The sequence below is a fragment of the Diadema antillarum genome, unplaced genomic scaffold (assembly GCF_040938485.1).
Source record: "Diadema antillarum isolate AM-2024a unplaced genomic scaffold, OU_Dant_1.0 seq00000059_RagTag, whole genome shotgun sequence".
NCBI lineage: Eukaryota > Metazoa > Echinodermata > Echinoidea > Diadematoida > Diadematidae > Diadema > Diadema antillarum.
The window spans coordinates 1,588,434-1,609,188 of record NW_027271164.1 but is presented as its reverse complement, the minus strand read 5'-3'; the positions used below and the strand labels follow the sequence as shown (position 1 = coordinate 1,609,188).

Genomic DNA, 20,755 nt, shown 5'->3' with positions numbered 1-20,755 from the left:
CAACGTCAACATCAAATCAAATCAACATGCATGTAAATCTCAGATTCATTTCAGTCACGAAGGGTGACTTTGATTTGGACTATCTCAATAATTTCCTCCAGCAGCAAAATGCTTTGTATGGTATCGACTGTAACCAGGGAGGTGGGCCCTGCTGTAACCAACGTAGGACCAACATCCCCAGAAGAGAAGTCAGTAACAACCAAGAGTAGATCAGGTAACGGCATGGGCGTCACCAGGGGGGGTGCGTTGGGTGCGAACGCACCCCCCTTCAGATCCTTAAAAAAAAAAAAAAAAAAAAATCAGTCTGCGAGCGACCTCAACGCCGGACGCTAAATAATTATTCTTTTCTATTTTTTTCTCATATTTTCCACCAGGGACACACACACACACACACACACACACACACATACAAAAAAAAAATCCTCGGCAAAAACAATTCGCACCCCTGGTTCTGCAGCACTGATTTTATACATATCTATTAGTATTCTACAGTGTTTACTATTTATCGACCGTAATGTACATCCGTACGATACGGAGCACTTATACACGTTTGCATGTACGTGTGCTACTTAAAGGTATGTAGGCTCTATGTACGTTACTTCTGACCAATCCATATTGCCAGCCCTTAGAGAGCGAGCCTTAGCCTCATTAAAAAAAAAATGAAAAAAAAAATGGAGGGGCAAGCATATCATTTTGCCCACCCCCCCCCCTCCATAATTCCAGAGACGAGAAGATTTTCTTATCTTTTTTTTTTGACAGAAAAACAAAAAGTTAGCCCCATAAAAATATTGGAGGGGTAAGCATATTTTAATTTTGCCCCCCCCCCCCTTATTAATAATTCCCGAAATGAGAAGATTTTCTTGCTTTTGAAAGAAAACAAAAATGTTGCCCCCATAAAAATATTGGAAGGCAAGCGCACCATTTGCCCCACCCCACATAATCATAATTCCCGCGATGAAAAGATTTTCTTGTTTTTTTGTTAGAATTCAAGAAATCTGTCCAATTATTTCACCCAAAAGCAGTGGCGTAACTACGGAGGGGGGGGGGGGTGCGCCCCCTCCCAATCGCTGGTAAAAAAAAAAAAAAAAAAGACTTACCGAAATAGTATTTCAAGTGTTAGTAAACTGCTTTTGACTGAAAGGGTGATCAAGAAATAGGATTTTTTTTCTATGATTTCTTTTAACCATATTATAGTGTGAAACATTGTTAAAAAGCCCGGACCCGACAAAACATTGTGATTCACCGTGATTCCTGGTTGGCATTCTGCATATAAGCAGGATGTGCGCAGTGTACTCAGTACATCCGAACGAAGAGTCACTACAATGTTGCGCAATTTGATGTAGAATGTACACCTTTGTACTTTACGCTTCGTTATATCAAAGCTAGATCATTGATTTTGCAGTGTTGCTTTACATACTAGTCTATATAAAAATGTCTCGCATTGCCAATAAAAAGACTTGACCTGGGCTAATTCCTAACTTTTCCATACACACACAAACAAACACGCACAATAGTTTAGGGGATAAAAGTGCAGAGTTTGGACATCCTTTCCCCGCTTGGTCACTTCGACGCCACCTCGCTGGTCATACCTCCCCCAGTCATGAACATAAACCCACACCCTTGACTACCAGTGGCGGATCCAGGGGGAGGGGCGCACCGGGCGTCCTCCCCCCCCCCCCCTTTAATTTCCAAAGCGAAAAAAAATAATAATATAGCTTCAAACGGCAGTTTTTGGACAGTAAAATGTCAAAATTTTCAAGCTCGCTCGCTCCTCTCGCTCGCATTTAGTCGTAATGCCATTCTCCTGAAGTTGCTGCCAGTAATTGCCGGCAGTTGCGCCTGGTGCGCCCCCCCCCCCCCTTAATTTCCAAAGCGAAAAAATATAGCTACAAACGGCAGTTTGGGGACTGTAAAATGTCAAAATTTTCAAGCTCGCTCGCTCCGTTCGCTCGCATTTAATCTTTATGCCATTCTTCTGATGTTGCTGCCAGTATAATTGCCTGCAGTTGCGCCCGGTGCCCCCCCCCCCCCTTAATTTCCAAAGCGAAAAAATATGGCTAAGAACGGCAGTTTTTGGACTGTAAAATGTAAAATTTTCAAGCTCGCTCTCTTCGCTCACTCGCATTTAATCGTTATGCAATTCACCTGATGTTGCTGCCAGTAATTGCCAGCAGTTCCGCCCGGTGCCCCTCCCCCCTTAATTTCCAAAGCGAAAAAATATGGCTACAAACTGACGAAGATTCTTCTAGGATCAAAAGCTCAGGCCCCTTAACTTCATATTACTCCATTGGCTCGCCACTATTGGATAAGCAGTTTTCAGCAGCTTTTTTCCTACATATAATAATACTGCGAACAAGTTAGAGTCAGCTTGACTCATTACACTTGTGCGACAGAGAAAACAAATGGAAGTATACTGACCTTTTCGGATGTCTATAACGTCTTATTCACAATCAAAGTTAATCATGCCTTCCGAAGTTAATGGTAAGCGAAAGATTGGATTTTGCAATTTGATGCTTATGACCATTGATTAGCCTAATTTGGATTTTTGTTTTTTTCCAAAGCGAAAAAATATGGCTAAGAACGGCAGTTTTTGGACTGTAAAATGTAAAATTTTCAAGCTCGCTCTCTTCGCTCACTCGCATTTAATCGTTATGCAATTCACCTGATGTTGCTGCCAGTAATTGCCAGCAGTTCCGCCCGGTGCCCCTCCCCCTTAATTTCCAAAGCGAAAAAATATGGCTACAAACGGCAGTTTTTATACTGTAAAATGTAAAATTTTCAAGCTCGCTCGAATGTAATCATTATGCTCTCCTGACATTGCTGCCAGTATTTGCCAGCAGTTGCGCCCGATGCGCCCCCTTAAATTCTAAAGCGAAGAAATATAGCTACAAACGGCAGTTTGTTTGTCTTTTACTGTAAAATGTCAAAATTTTCAAGCTCGCTCGCTCGCTCGCTCGCATTAAATTGTTACGCAATTCTCCTGATGTTGCTGCCAGTTGCGCCCGGTGCGCCCCCCCCCCCCCCTCCATTATTTCCAAAGCGAAAAAATAAGGCTCCAAATGGTAGTTTTTGGACTGTAAAATGTCAAAATTTTAAAGCTCGCTCTCTTCGCTCACTCGCATTTAATTGTTAGCCATTCACCTGATGTTGCTGCCAGTAATTGCCAGCAGTTGCGCCCAGTGCGCCCCCCCCTTAATTTCCAAAGCAAAAAAAAAAAAAAAAAAAATGTGGCTACAAACGGCAGTTTTTGGACTGTAAAATGTCAAAATTTTCAAGCTCGCTCGCTCGCTCGCATTAATTGTTATGCAATTCTCCTGATGTTGCTGCCAGTAATTACCGGCAGTTGCACCCGTTGCGCCCCCACCCCTCCTTTATTTCCAAAGCGAAAAAATATGGCTCCAAATGACAGTTTTGGGACTGTAAATTGTCAAAATTTTAAAGCTCGCTCTCTTCGCTCGCTCGCATTGATTTGTTATGCAATTCACCTGATGTTGCTGCAAGTAATTGCCAGCAGTTGCGCCAGGTGCGCCCCCCTTAATTTCCAAAGCAAAAAAATATGGCTACAAACGGCAGTTTTTTGTACTGTAAAATGTCAAAATTTTCAAGCTCGCTCGCTTGCTCGCATTTAATTGATATGCAATTCTCCTGATGTTGCTGCCAGTAATTACCGGTAGTTGTGCCCGTTGCGCCCCCACCCCTCCTTTATTTCCAAAGCGAAAAGAATATGGCTCCAAATGGCAGTTTTGGGACTGTAAAATGTCAAAATTTCCAAGCTCGCTCTCTTTGCTCGCTCACATTTGATTATTATGCCATTCACCTGATGTTGCTGCCAGTAATTGCCAGCAGTTGCGCCCGATGTGCCCCCCCCCTTAATTTCCAAAGCAAAAAAAAAAAAAAAAAAAAATATGGCTACGAACGGCATAATGTCAAATTTTTCAAGCTCGCTCGCTCCGCTCGCTCGCATGTAGTCGTTATGACATTCTCCTGATATCGCTGCCAGTAATTTGTCGTTTCACACCGTCATTCCATAATCCATTTATAGGGGGTATAACCCCCTCCGGCACTTCCACACCTTTTCCCCACCCTTGCTCGCTCCCTTGCATACTACCCCCCCCCCCCCCCCCCCCGCCCCCAAGATTAAATCCTAGCTACGCCGGTGCCCTTTCCCCGCTTGGTTTCCCTCAAAAAAACAGTAAAAGTCTAGGGATTGAGAGCTTCCTATGTTCCAAATGTCTGTCCAAAAATCTCGTAAACATTTAGTGTCAAAACGCACCCCTCTTGAAAAAAAGCTGGTGACGCCCCTGAACGGTGATAACTCTTGACTTGGATGATGTACAGTATATGAATTAAGTCTCTCATTACTATCAATTATCATGTGACTTGTTAGGTACAATTAATGTCCGTAGCAATTTGAGCTGGTGGCCCTCAGAGGGTTATACGTTCCAGAAAGCAATGGAGCAGTCATCTATTATATATATATATATATATATATATATATATATATATATAGCATTTTTTTTTTTTGGGGGGGAGGGAGTAATTGTTTCGTCTTTAAATTCGATTACCCTCCACTGTTTCACTGACCAATTGAACACAAAATGCACATGCAACACACATGCAAGCTAAATATAGCTGACCAGAGTCTGTACGAACAGAGAACATGAAAACACTTTTTTGACAGTCAGTACAGTATATTGTTAAAAATGTCACCGAATAACGACAAGCAATCACAAGAAGCAACCGACGTATATAGCACAAAATGACTTTGATTTTCATTCTCGTGGACTGATCTCGTGTAAACAAGAAAAGAATGATAAAAAAGGCCACTCCATTAGATATTTGTTATATATCTGACATATGCTATATGAGAGAGCATCCTGTCCTCTTTCACCTTAAATTCAACCTCTTTGATGATCCTTGGTATATCTCAACACAGCATAAAAATGATGTAACACCCTCCCTTCCCGTTAAAAAAACCACAATCCACGTCTAACTTGACCAAAATGAGAAATATATATATCTATAATATATATATATATGTATATATATATATACATATATCATATATCCACAATAACTTCTTTTTTGGTGGCCCGATGGAGCCACCAAAGTCATCAATTTCAAATTTTTGGTGGCCCGAAAAAAACAACAATAAAAAACATTAAAAGTCCTGTCTTTTTTTTTTAATGAGTCACACACTCACTGCATGCATGTTTGCATTTCCGGCACAAAAAGTTACAAAATTATTGCTATACTTTTAAAAAGAAATTGGTGGTCCGAGGCGGGCCACCGTTAGTGTCGAGCCCTGCATATATATATATATATATATATATATATATATATATAATAGTATGTATATAATATATATATATATATATATATATATATATATAATAGTATGTATATAATATATATATATATATATATATATATATATACATAACATATACAAAGAAAAAACTATTGCAGTCGGATATAATATCGTGAGGTTTATAATAAAGTGGTATTTGGAATCATTTTAAGTTGCCACCCAATTGTTTGTTGTGGAGGATTTCATAAGAACGATGGGTTCACTTTCCCTCCTTATATCACCATCATTTTTGCAAATTGATATCAGAGATAAAACACCGTATAGAGTTGGTTTGTGTTTTAATTTATCATGTCATCATCTTTGTCATTTTAGGGCGGGAATCAGTCATATCGTCCCGCGATTCGGGGGAAAGGGGTCAAGGAAAGAGACGACACTACTACAGACACTACGTACTCCCTCTTATAATCCTTGTCCTAATTGTGGTCGTCATTATACTTTTCGTTCGGCTGCACGATGTCAAGAAGAAGAAGAGGATGGCCGACTGGATCAAGAAGGGAGGACAAGGTATAGGCCTAAGAATTAAACTAACTTCTTTTGAAAATGTTTACGGCAAAAGTCGCGGATTTACTACTGTATATGCGTAAATATGAAAGAAATGGGAAATGTCAGTTTCCACTTTTCAATTAGATGTCAATTCAGTAGAGAGTTCTCAATCTTTTTATTCACCTTTCAGTCTCTTTGATGATCTGGGCTATATATGTTGACACTCGCAACCTAACAGTAGAGATTAAATCACATGTCTTATTGGACTTCAATTAAAAAGATAATGCAAAATAAAGGAGACATTGACTGCAATCTGACAAGAATGAGAATGGTTAAATTTGAAAATATTTTACGTGGCTACCAGAATGGTTGAAGGCAAGATTTCAAGGGAACGACTTTTAAACGTTCCCTGTGTATTATGTCACTGCAGTGTATCACATATACAAATTATACATAGGATATCTACAGGAAACATCGTAGGGAAGATTATCTCTTCTTATTTTTTTAATTGATCCTGTTATCATCTCTGTCACTTTACGGTGGGAATAGCAGCGACAAGGTCATCGAACGGGACAACGGGTAGGGACGGCAAAGATCCTCATACACCCTTTTTATACGGAACCCTTACAGTCAGTATCCTCCTGATCGTGCTCATCATTGTCATTCGTCCGCATCAAGTCCTGAGAAAGATTAAGGTCAAGAAAAGAAGGTAGGATTATTTATTTATTCCGTTATATTTAAACAGGGTAGTCCCCTCAGCTTCTCAACTGCTTTCCAGGGGAGCCATGTGTACATATAGGCCTACATGATAAAACACTGGATTACAATAAACTTCATTTAAAAAAGTCACATACAAGTATAACACATAAACACAAAACAAAACACGCTTATTAAGATACTAGATCATGGAGACTGGCATAAGATGTATACTAAATTCCGCGCAAGCGAAGTGTATTATTAAGAAATATATATATATATATATATATATATATATATATATATATTACTGTTATGACACACCAAAAATAAAAACTGAGTTTAAAATACCATAAAAGGGGTTAATGGAATAAAAAAGAATAGTAATTAAAAACAAAACAATTGTATAAACTGTTTAAAAAAGTTAAACCAATCAATAAAACCATTGTATCATAATAAGTATTATTTAAAACGTATAACTTAACTGACGGCATAATTTTCCAAATCTCTCAAATGAGGGGCAAGTTTGTAAGAATACTGGTAAAATGTTGAATATTGCACTTAGCTTCAGATTTACGTGATATCACATCCTGACTCATTGGCAAGGGTTTCAGTTCGTTATTCCAAAGGTTTGTTCTCCCGGAAGGTTCGTTAATCGAAACATCAAATAAGGATCGTTTATCCTGTAAAAGAATACGATTTGTATTTCGAGATGAAATGGACTGCTTTCAGTGACAACAATACGGTGTTGTAATTTAAAGCGGTAGGATATTACACATTGAACTGTTGAAAATTGGTCTAGAAATGTCGCTATGGCGACTGGTATGCCTCCGACATATCGCATTGTTCTTCCCATAGGTGTGTAGTCAAGATAGGAGGCTACATCTTGACAATGTGAGATTACAATTTCACATGATTGGCAAAAATTAAGACATCATATTTGAACACTATATGAAAGTTTGGCAAAAGCACTAGTGCGTATAGTGTTTACACTCCATGAACCAGGTTTCATTTGGATGGGTTAAATTGTTTTAGAGAGCAAATATTCAGGATTTCGAGCATTTCTGTTGACCTTTGCCCTTTGACCCCATAGCTCACAATTTTCTTCAAATAATGTTGGATATGTATTCCCCCAAGTAATTCAAATACCAAAATACCAAACTTAAATAAAGAGTCATCAAAGCAGAATAAGGAAGGTAATATTTCAATATATTCATTATATACTTATGTTACGCGCGATTGCATTACAAATGTTATTTATATGACACTTCCATGATAACTTATTATCAACACAAACACCTAAAAGTTTAATAGACGAAACCTCTTCTATGGGAGTAGTGTCAAATATAACATTACCTGGTAATCTATATAAGGAATTACTGAAAACATATACTATGTCTTTTCAATATTCAGTAACAATATTCAGTGATATGCATTCAACTACAAAGTCACTTTAATATCTAGTCCCTGTGTACTGCAGTATCATGCCTTTACATACCATATGCCTGTTGTTAAAAAACATTGTTCGTTCATTGCATCGTGAACGTCTTATTGACAATATTCTATTTTCATATTTCTACGCTTTACTTTGCAAGCATCGATGAATGAAATTTCACCGCGAAAGAAAAATAGAAAAACACCTTTCCATTTCCATGAAGTGGAATAATCATATTACAGATATTAATTCAAATGTCTTCATTTTTCTTCTGTTTCACAGGCGTGACAACGCCAGTAGGGATTCTAGCGAAGGTAAAACATATGAATCTGTTAAACTTTAACGTCCATATCCAGAATTTATTGTTTTCCATGGTTGAACGTAAAAAAGAAATATATTTTTACGCATACCGGCAACTCGGTTTTGAGAATCTCAACGAGTAGTGCCCATTTGACACCTGAATTGTCTTAAGATGTTCTTTTTAATATAATGATAATTATGATGATGATAGTAATAATGATAGTAACAATGATAATAATATTTTTCCTTCATTCAGTCCACTGTCAATATCTTGCAGTATTCAAAGGAAGTGGGAATCGACACGTGGATTTGAATTTGATGGAAAACGGTCAAATTAATGAAACCAGGATATCAAGAAGTAAACTAAATATAAGAAAAATATTTTGCATAAGTCAATAAAGAAATATTATACCTGCGTTTTGCAATACCTGATCACCTAAATTGCTGAAATAATGTCCTACTCTTTTTTTTTTTAGCTTAATTTGTTTCTTGAGCCAAAGGATCAAATGAGCTATTGCGATCATTCATCGTCCCGCGTCCGTCGTAGGTCGTGAGTCGTTCGTGGCAGGTAGCATCTCGAGGGGAAGAAGATCTCAATATGTAAGCGCCATGCCCCCCCCCCCCCCCCCCCCGCCCAAAGGAGGCCCTAACACCCCCAAATTAAGGAATCTATAAAAATCATCTTCTAGAACCAGAAGTGAAAGAGCTAAGTAACTGCTATGGGTAGGTACATTGGTTTCAAGTTTGTTCATGGCAGCTCCGGAAGCCCCCCCCCCCCCCCACCCCGTGCCCGTGGGGTCCAAATTGGGGGCCTAAATTGTGCATTTTCTTCTTCTTCTTCTTCTGCTTCTTCTTAAAAACACATGGTCAAATTTTCACTAAACTAGGCAGGTATTATCACATTATCACATTATCACATATACATTTGTACAAATAGGCACTATTCCCAACCTCTAGGTCCCTTGGGGCACAATGCCCATGGAAGTATTGTATCGTATTGTATTTTATTTATTTTTCCGTTACTAAAAAGATATACAAACAAAGATATATTAAATGAAATAGACCTTCCACGGAGGGATGACCCCACTCAGCAATGCTATAGCAACATTGAGAGCGGAAACTTTAGAAAATGTCAATGGTTGGTATGCATGCGGTGTAATTGCGAAAGCAATTATTATAGAGGATGATCTGAAATAACCGCATTTCAACGTTTCACACCCCTAATCAAAGAGCTCCGAGAGAAGCTAATTCTTAGTTGTTGTCGCTGAATGCTAAATACCTCTTCATTTGTATGTTACAGGTGAACCAGATTTTATTATGTTCTATTCTTATGATAGTAAATCCAGTGCAGGAGTTTCGGTAGAGTTTGTATGGTACATTGAGGACTCAATAAGGTCAATAATAGTTAAATGTGCATTTATACGCAGATTTATAGCTAAGTTCCCCTGTTTGTTTGTTTTTGTTAAATGACTACTAGTAGTAACGTAATTATGTTGACTCTGGCTCTAAGTATTTCGATTCAATCACTTCTTTAAAGTTTGTTACAGCACACCACGCACCGATGCACCTCATCGTAACACCCCGTGCATACGATGTGCACTGCACTTCACGTTGCACCGAGCATGATATGCAGCTATCACGTACTGTCACTCATTGTAAATGGATTCTGATTTTGGAATAGATGACCAACAGCTAGTGAACCACACAAGCCAGTACTTCACTATCAACGAATTTAACAGTCAATTTCCTTTCAATAACGCAAATCAGATTTGTGCTAATTTCAGTTTTACCGAGACATGGTTGCACACCAATTCCCCGGACTATTTGGCATTGAAAATTACAATTTTATTCGTAATGATAGAAAGCATGGCAAAGGAGGTGGGGTTGCCATGTATACGTCAATAATCAAATTGAATTCAAAATTCGAACTGATTTGTGTATTCAGGAAGCAGAAAGTTTATTTATTGAAATCTTAAATGATAATGAAAAAAATATTATAGTTGGTACCATTTACCGTCCTCCACAAAATGACATTCAACCTTTTTTTTTTTTGATAACTTCGACCATTGTGTCAATGAAATCTTTGGAGAGAGAAAATCCATTTTCTTGATGGGAGATTACAATATAGATTTATTACAACCCACCCATTTCCATGACATATTATTTTCCAATTCACTGCATCCCCACATCAATAAGCCCACCAGAATAAATAACACCACCCATAGCAAAACATTAATAGATAACATAATGTCTAACGTCATAACGGAAACCTGTACGAACGGCATTATTTATTCAGATATTTCCGACCACCTACCAATTTTTATGATTAATGATAAATCTGTAACAACCCCAATACGCTACCAACCCAAACAATATTTGAAAATGCATAGAAATGTAACGCCACATAATATTGATTCTTTGAATCAAGATTTATTTGAAGAACAATGGAATGACGTCTTTGAACTCCAAGATGTTAATTCTTCTTATGAAATTTTCTTACAAAAATTATTAGATTATTGTGATAAACACATTCCTTTAACTCCCAAAAGAAATGGAACGAAAAAAGATCGGCAACCCTGGATTACTCAAGGTCTTATATGTTCTATTCTCACTCGAAACCGTCTTTATAAAATATCTCAGAGAAAACCTACTCCTGAAAACGTGAAAAGGTACAAAATATATAGAAATAAACTAACTATTTTGATTCGAGTTTCACGTAAATCATATATTTCGAATAAACTCGAATCTAATAAGGATGATAAAGGTGCTCTTTGGCGGACCATTAATGAAATACTGAAAAAGAAACCTACGGAATGTCCTGACAGCATTACTCATAACGATAATGTTATTACCAATCCTGATCAAATTGCAAATATTTTTAACAATTTTTTTGTCAATGTTGGTCCTTCTTTGGCAGCATCTATTCCCATAAATGATGAAAAGAATTATAAAGATTATTTATCTGAAAGTAATCAAAATTCTTTGTTTTTTACTCCAATTAATGAATCGGAAATTATTGATACTGTTCGATTTTTGAAATGTAGTAAATCCTGTGGGCCTGATAACTTAAGTGTGAATTTGTTGAAAAAAATAATTTACCCCCTAGCAGCCCCTCTCACCCATATATTCAATCTATCCCTACTCAACGGAAAGTATCCAGACTCCTTCAAAACGGCCAAATATATCCCCATTTATAAAAGAGAAGATCCCTTAATGGTGAAAATTATAGACCCATTTCATTGTTACCTGCAATATCGAAAATTTTAGAAAAAGTAGTTTACAAGCGTCTCCACTCGATCATGATTGAAAATGAAATATTAAATGCGAACCAGTTTGGTTTTAGGAAAGGATTTTCTACCGATTATGCTATAATTAAATCTGTTGATAATATTATTGATGCGCTTACTAAAAAGGAGCACATAATTGGAGTTTTTATTGATCTTAGTAAATCGTTTGACACTATTGATCATGACATTTTACTTGAAAAATTACATAATTATGGTGTGAGAGGGATTACTCTGTCGTGGTTCAGAAGTTATCTAAGTCATCGAAAACAATATGTTGCATTTAAATCCACTCACTCAACATATTCTAACGTGTCATGCGGTGTCCCTCAGGGATCTATCCTCGGGCCCCTACTCTTTTTGATTTATATTAATGATATTATCAACTCCTCTCCTCGTTTAAATTTCATCTTAGTTGCAGACGACACCAATGTTTTTTATTCCCACAAGGACATTGTAACACTGGTTGATACATTAAATACGGAATTAAGCAACATCTCGAAATGGTTTAGAAGTAATAAGCTTTCATTGAATATTGATAAGACATGTTTTATACACTTTCATACGTTGCAATCCCAACCCACCCTTCCTCAAAGTATTTTTATTGATGATATAAACATTGCTGAGAAACATTCAACCAAGTTCCTAGGAGTGACCCTAGATAGCAATTTAACTTGGAATACTCATGATCAGAATATTACAACAGCAATATCTAAAGCAACTGGTGTTTTAAGAAGAATAAAATATTTAATTAATGATCAAACTTTAGTTATGTTATATAACACTTTATTTTTACCATATGTAATGTACTGTAATATTGTATGGAGCAACAGTAGCAAAACAAAATTGAACACAATTTTTCTTCTCCAGAAAAAGGCTCTTCGTATATGCACACATTCAAATTTTTTGGCTCACACTGATCCCATATTTTATCGCCTAAAAACTTTGAAGGCCCATGATATACATCTATACCTAACTGCAATATTTATGTATAAACACACTCGAAATTTATTACCATTTTTTCATAATACCCTAGTAACCAATGACCATATTCACTTATACCCTACCCGTCGTTCCCATGATTTTCATTTAAGTAATCCGAAGCTTTTACTTGCTCAAAAGTCGATTAGACATCAAGGTCCGGATACATGGAACACTCTTCCTGAGGAGTTGAAACAGTGTGCCTCCTTGTTTTCATTTAAAGCAAACTTAAAGAAGTATATTTTATTACAGTATACTTCAAATACGAACTAAAAACAAACAAATTATACAACTAATGTTGGTCTCCCGATAGGAACAACGCATATCGTCCCCTCTTTCAGTAAACCAATGTTATTATTCTAAATTCCAGCCTATCTGCCATTGTGCACCTTCAAGCACCTGCACACACATTCACCACCACCACCATCACACACTAGAGTTTATTTTCCCCTGCTACCTTCGCAGCAGAATTTATATTGTTACGAATCTAGTACGTCCTTATCTTTTCCTCGGGCCGGCCATCTTTTCAAGCAATGCTTATAATGGCGGCCCTCTGCATAATCGTTTCTTAACTATAAATGTTATTCTTATCACTGCTGCATAGACATGCATATTGTATATTATATTTCTTTCATATCGTTGTTTATGGAAGTCTAAAGACTGTGTTAAATTTATTTTATATATTTTCTACATGTTCATGATTATGTACTTATATGTATCGTGGTTTATGCAAGTCAAACGACTCTGCGTTGAATTTACTTTGTATATTTCCTGCATCTTCATGATTATGTAATATATGTATATTGATTTGCAGAAAATAAAGTATCTATCAAACAAACAACAGCGCTGTTTTACACAGGGGTCCCTCACATGAGAAATATAAACAAACAGTATAGTTACATAAGAAGAAAATACAAACATTCAGAGAAATATTTCAGCTGAAAATTATATACAATCAAAAACTACGATGATAAAATTATACACACTAAAAAAAAAGACATACTACGTATATTCAACAGAGAAAGACACTGAATGAGGAATAAACATCTACACGTTACATAAACGATATTGGCTCCACGAAGAAATGAAGAAATAAACTGGTAATGCATCTATTTTGCCAATAAAGAATGAGTTTATTCGACTCGCTGAAAATTTGAGTCGAATAAACTCATTCTTTATTGGCAAAAATACATTAACAGTTTATTTCTTCATTATATATATATATATATATATATATATATATATATATATATATTTGTATAGTGCAATCAATCTTATATCAGCTCCGGGAAATCTACACTCTACAAGCAATGCTTTTATGTAGATTCCTATTAGTGAATATATTTTCAAGGTTATTACCAGTATGATAGAATATTTTACATGAACACCATACCCCCATGGAAGCCCTCAAAAGCTGCTCCTGCCCTCAAGTTTGCAATGTTCTAAGGTAACAGTCTTCAAGAAGGTATAGGGTGAAATTGCGATACACAGGTGAGCGCGACACCCCGGGTCTCTCCTTTTTTCCCTTTTAGCACACAGAGTTTTATCCGCTATCTATATGAAACCATTGAAGAAAGTAGCACCATTATTATACAGTATAGTCCCTGTGGAATTTTCTTTCCACTAACCTTCCGGAATTTGGTGGTCTGACCAGCAACTGACCAGTGTTAAATCAATGTTATGCTTGAACCGCTTAATCATTGTTCCTGCTATGAGTTAATTTTGTTTACAGTGCTGTATTTTTGATGTTCGTGAGGGACAAGCATGCAGAGACACTGCGCGGTGGTATAGGTACCATCGCGTAGTGAATATTATTGTATGTGTATCGGAAGTGTCTTATGGTCTTCATCTATACATTGCTGTACCTGTCACAGGTGTTACCACTGCACGTTACACGGATGTCAAGGATTTGTGCAGAAGTCTCCCATCCATACCACAGGGTGACCATGGTGTGTATATCCTGTTTCTGCCCTTTCTATTTATATAAATGTTTTGTTTTATTGAAACTCATTTCCCCTCCACCCCCCCCCAAAAAAAAAAGATTCGTGCAGTTATGAACATAGCTATCATAATTGAGCTACAAACAGTAATTGCAGAGGGCAAAAATTCATGAATAGGACTAGAGGGGTAACACTGACCCTCGGCAACCCCTATAGGCTCAAAACCCCCACATACACACACACACATACATACACTACAAATGTTCCGGAGGTCCTTGTCAAATGCCCTGACAGAAGCTCACAGCGCTTTGGTTACTATTGAGCAGCAGACATTTTGTCCCTTGTTCCTCCTTTGTCCTCCTGTATGTGTGTGTGCAGTGTTATTGGACATTAGTATGTTGCCTGTTTTCATGTTTTCTGCAATGGATATAATCATGAATGTACGCGTGTTAACTGTATATATATATATATATATATATATATATATATATATGATTGTGTCCTCATGCAAACTTGATATTGATCCCAATCCCATGAATTGAGATTTGCTATACGGCTACTCTCATTTTACAACCGAACACTACTTTTAGGAGTAACCATGCAGTATAATATTGCAAGCTTAATCTTTTCTAACAACTTTCTATATCAACTGATTAATTAAGTTGATACTGTTCGAATTACATATAAACTACATGAAAAAAATGTTGTGTAATCGCGGTCTATCACAATCACGCTGTTTCTGTTCACAATTTCTGCTGTTCAAAAAAAGTATATACAACCATCTTTCTATCTATATATCCATATCTCTCTCGCTCTCTCTCTCGCTCTCTCTCTCTCTCTCTCTCTCTCTCTCTATATATATATATATATATATATATATATATAAGCTTTATTTTGGTTTCTGTGAAAATGCAGAGTCGGAGTTTGTAACACTAACATTGAAAGTGCAAAGAGGATATTTGAAACTGTACTCCTTCCTGTTGCAACACTCACATGAATGTGACTTTCAGTGACTGAGAACACAAAGGCGACATGTAATGGGAAAGTGCCGAGCATAAAAGATTTGTTGATACAAACATCAGATACCGGATCATTTTACCAAATTACCATCATTTATACAGTGTTTAGTTATGTGAGTTCCTATGTGGTGACGCTTCTTTCTTTCTTAGGAGCTCCTCTAAGGAGATATTATATTAGCATGGGTAATAATAATTTCGTTTGATCTGTTTATGACATTGTTTGATTGCCATCAGTACTGGTGGCTGGGGCAAATTATTTTCTATTGGAACCCGTTTTTCTCTTCTTCTTCTTCTTCTTCTTCTTTTTTGTTGTTGTTGCATATAATAACCCTATCAACATGTGACCAAGCATTGTCCTCAATACAAGAATATGTGTACAAATACTCACTGAGATGAATTTTACTTTAACGAATTGATAAAATCTAAGTAACATAATGTATTCACATGAATTTCATAGTTAAAATGAGAGATCAAATGAAGTGGAGGACAGAATAACAAAAAATGGTGGATATCATTTGTTCTTTGTTTACGTTAAAGAAAAAAAAACAAGTCGTTCCTGATTAGATTGCACCCGACATCTTCAAAAAATAAGTTCTTACGTATTCTTTAAAAATACAGAGTAGAGTATTTTCTTGAAATCTGTTAATGGACATGCTAGTAATAAAATTCTCAAATGACGTAAAGGAAGGAAGATTAGTATATCACCAGGAAGGAAATCTTACACAGCTGGACCACCGTGTATCATGTAGATATATACATGAGGGAGTGCGGGGATCAATATTATGTAGTTTCCTTGTCGATAGTTAAGTGCTGAGTTGACTGTTTTGTTTGACTGAAATATGATCGAAATTGAAATGGGCAATATACATGTATTTCTAATAAATATACGTAGCAGTTTTGAAGAAGTTAACATAACACATCTTTGGTAATTTTCATCATTTCATTTTATTTCATTTCCAACAATGCAAAATATTTATATACACGAAATAACACCAAGGAGTGAGTATATATATATATATATATATATATATATATATATATTATACTTATGAATATATATACATATATATATTGAATATAATCACACATAGATTATGTATTCTACTTGCTCTTCTTGCTCTTGAGTAGGTTCAGCATATTTGCTTGTGTTTGTTGATTTCCATCTCAAATTTACTATTTTTTGTGACTTTTCTCCTATTATCAAAATTTGGAATTGTTTGGAACATGAAAAAATGAAATTTTAACAAAAAAACTTATCATTCTGCCTGTCTATGTTTAGGCAGAGTGGATGACAACTCGCTGGAAAGTGAAAAATGCGTGGAAAATCCCCTTTACTCCTGTCCCAAGCAAGCAGCTGAAGCAGTGGGTAAGGATGGCGAGAAAATTGATGGCGCTGTACACGTGGATGACGAGAAAAGACGTGGAAACTGCAATGTGGTCGTCGCAACTTTACACCAATCCCCGAGCAGCACTCCACCTCCTCTGATTGTCGATCACCTGTATGAAACTGTGCAGGAGGCTCTTCAATGCAAACCTGAAGATGATGCTTCGGTTAGTCGAAGCCGACACGAGTCCGAGCCGGATCCCGGCACGACCAGCCCGTACGATAGGCTTAATCGAGGTTTTGTGCTTCCGGATACCGGTCAAGAGAAACCTCCCCAACCCGCGCTGGAAGACGGACGTAACGATAAGGTGAGTGATGGCCTCCCTGGAAAACCCACATTGGAAGACTCGGATAGACAGTCGGAGATACACGTCTACAGTAATTACACAGACGAGGGAAAACCATTGGAGTCGATAGATAGACAGTCGGAGATACACGTCTACAGTAATTACACAGACGAGGGAAAACCATTGGAGGCGACAGATAGACAGTCGGAGATACACGTCTACAGTAATTATACAGACGAGGGAAAACCATTGGAGGCGACAGATAGACAGTCGGATATACACGTCTACAGTAATTACACAGACGAGGGAAAACCATTGGAGGCGACAGATAGACAGTCGGAGATACACGTCTACAGTAATTACACAGACGAGGGAAAACCATTGGAAGCGACAGAGACATCTGCAAATCCAGCATATACAGACAAATAAATAAAATCTACAGCAGGGTGCTACGTAGCGCTTTCGTGATTGCCCGGGGCAAGTGAAAATCAAAGTCGGGCAAGTGTTTTGGAACAATGAATGAGAAAAAATGCTTGTTCGAATTGGGCAAGCAAAAAGTTTTAAAGCCACTTATTTTTTTCACTTTTCCCCTTTCAAACCCACGAAGTCAACAATACAGAAGCCCAAAGATAGTGATTGTGTAGTGGACAGTGATGTAACACGCTTCAATTTCATTTCAAAACAATGAAATTCATGTTCGGGCATATAGTTTTGCAACAATTTGAAAATCTGCTCGCCCAATCGGGCAAGTGCATAAAAATAAAGTTATGTAGCACCCTGTTTAAATTGTCCTATCTTTGAGCAAAAACATGAAGAATGAACAGTCAGTCGTCACGCCGTATGCAAATTAGGCATAATGAGGTTCAGTGTGCCAGTGTTTACTCGATGCGCATGACCGTCTCGCGAATTTGAGATTTCATGGGATTTTTTTTTTTTTTTTTGCAAAACCATGTTGCTGTCGTATGGCGACCAAACATGTACATAGACTTAGAACACTACATTGAATTTGCGTGTTTTTGGTTCCTCACTGAATATGTGTCATTTAAACGTGTCAAAGGTTTGCAGATCAAAGTGATTACTGATGTAAAACTTTTGATCTCCACAAAGGGGTGCTGCACTCCCTGTAAATTTTCAAACATGTAAATTTCTTTATGGATTAAAAACGATGCAAAGCCATATGATATAATGTTTTCATTGATTTGTAACAGTGCTTATGTATGATATATCCATGTATCTATAAGCTTGTACTTATCTATCATTAATCCACTCTCGATGTATGTATAGCTTACAACGTCACCTATAACTGTATTTTGTATGTTCATGTAGAATGACGTTCGTTTTCAGTGCGGGGCGCCTTTGTAAAGCAGTTTTACAAAACTGGACAGGCCAAACCAGCAGTATGAGTAAAACAAAAGAAAAAGAAAAATATATTTCAACAAACAAATACATGTACAGTAGAACAAACAGAGTGCATTAAAATAAGAAAAAATGAAATAGGATGTATCAGTAAAAGCCTATGAGACTTACGAATGAGTGGTATGAGACATCTTGGATGTAACACATATTGTAAGTCCTAATATTGTCTTACCAGCACTTTTAGGAAGGTGAGTTCACATCAACATTGAGCTTTGGAACTGTGATGATTATTGTTTATGATGAGAGCTCATTTTCACATTCATGGCAAAATGCCCATTTTTGTTCCTACCCCCCCCCCCACCCCCCCCCCAACAACAACAACAACAACAAACAAACAAACAAACAAACAAAACGGTGGAGACGGTACTGAGGGAATCAAGTGGTATCTGTCGGTCCAATGTCTTACAATTATCAAAATTTACCTTCAATCCTTCGTTTGACAAGTAACTCTTTAGATGTTACAAGAAAACTAAAATTTAGTTACAGATCTACCTTTGTTTCCACATCAATACATATTTTAAGGCTTTACCCATCTGAGTTTATTCATTATTGTTTTTCTTCTTTTTTTATAAAGAGTGTCATTTTATCACACATTTTTCACTCCCCAGTACATATTGCTTTTGATTTTATATGTATTTCATTCAAGCATTTCACGTCATACAATATGCATTCAGAATTGCCTCAAGTGGGCAAGACGCATGGTTGTACATCAAAATCAAGACATCAAAATAGCACTTGACCTTGCTCTTCTGGGAAACAAGGAGAGTAATATTTGCCTACACATTTCTCTGAACAGAACATTCCCAGGGAAAGTGTACTGATCAAATAAGAAACAAGGATTAGTGAAAAATATTTTGTGTACAAATGAAAGCCTGTGAGCCACAAGTTTCACTAATTCGCCTAAATAATGTAGTGAATGTAATCATTATTGTCATGTAGGAGCACATTATCTGAATTTGATTTGACATTGAATTTGTACCAGAAGGTCTAGGGTTCGAATCCTGACAGTAGCGTTCCGTCAACGGGACAAGATGTCCTACACACAATGTCCCTCTTGACCTAGGTGGCGGCCTATACACATATAAATCTGGGTACCGGTACCTGGTAACGCTGTATGTAACGACAGGGCCCTCCGGTAAGACAGAGTTAACACTGAAAAGGCTACGCTAGACATTAAGACTTTGGAGAAAATGGATGTTGCTGTAGACATCGGTAGATTTTTCTATCCTTTCGCCATTCTAACGAGAGAAAATTTACAGTGAAACAAGGGAACAGTGAGAATAAAGTTGATGAACACTCAACCAATATGTTGTATGTTGCATCATGGTTATACTTGCCGTTGTGTTTTTACCAAACTTATTGCAATTGAATCTCTAAGGGTATGGAATCTCAAGTTGTTTAAATGGGCACAAATTATATATTCTTTTAAAATCTTCTTCTATAGAACCAGATAGATCTTGACAGTTTATGCTTGTTCCCTTCTGAGTGCCAAGGCCTCCAAATCACATAATCATTAAAAATCGCGAAAAAGCTTCTCTTGAACCAAAAGGGATCGAGCTTTATATACTGCGTTATGTGAGTTGGTATATTAATGACGGTTGTTTTCTAGTTTATTCAATTCAATTTTCACATTTTCATCTCCTTTTAGAAAATTTTGACGAAACTCGTCAGGAATATTTGAAACCGACGCTAGAATGCAATATATATATATATATATATATATATATATATATATATGTGTGTGTGTGTGTGTGTGTGGTGGTGTGTGTGTGCGTGTACATATATATATGTATACATATACATATATATATACATATACATATATATATACATATATATATATGTATATATATATATGTATATATATATATATATATATATACAGTGTACATAAATATAAATATATATTATGTATATAGCCTATATGGGGCCGAATGTGAATGTACTTTCAAGGACCAATAAAATTCATGGTAATTTTCTACATTTTGATTTTCTTTTTGAAAAAGCATGTTCATATTGTTGATAAACTTTTCATGAATTATTGCCAGTGTGATGGAAGAATATCGATGGACATCGTGCCCTCCTTGAGGTCCCCCACATGTATGCCAAAGCTCCCGAAGTTTGATATCTTCTTATAGGTTTCCTCTCCCAAATCTTGT

At 36.8% G+C, this 20,755-nt stretch overlaps 1 long non-coding RNA gene across 1 annotated transcript; it reads left to right on the top strand.

Moving 5' to 3' along the window:
* Positions 1-6,419: 6,419 nt before the first annotated feature.
* Positions 6,420-14,715, top strand: LOC139725752 (uncharacterized). The gene is made up of 3 exons (XR_011710568.1): positions 6,420-6,563; positions 8,268-8,299; positions 14,425-14,715. It is a non-coding gene; the product is annotated as an uncharacterized lncRNA (long non-coding RNA).
* Positions 14,716-20,755: the final 6,040 nt, after the last annotated feature.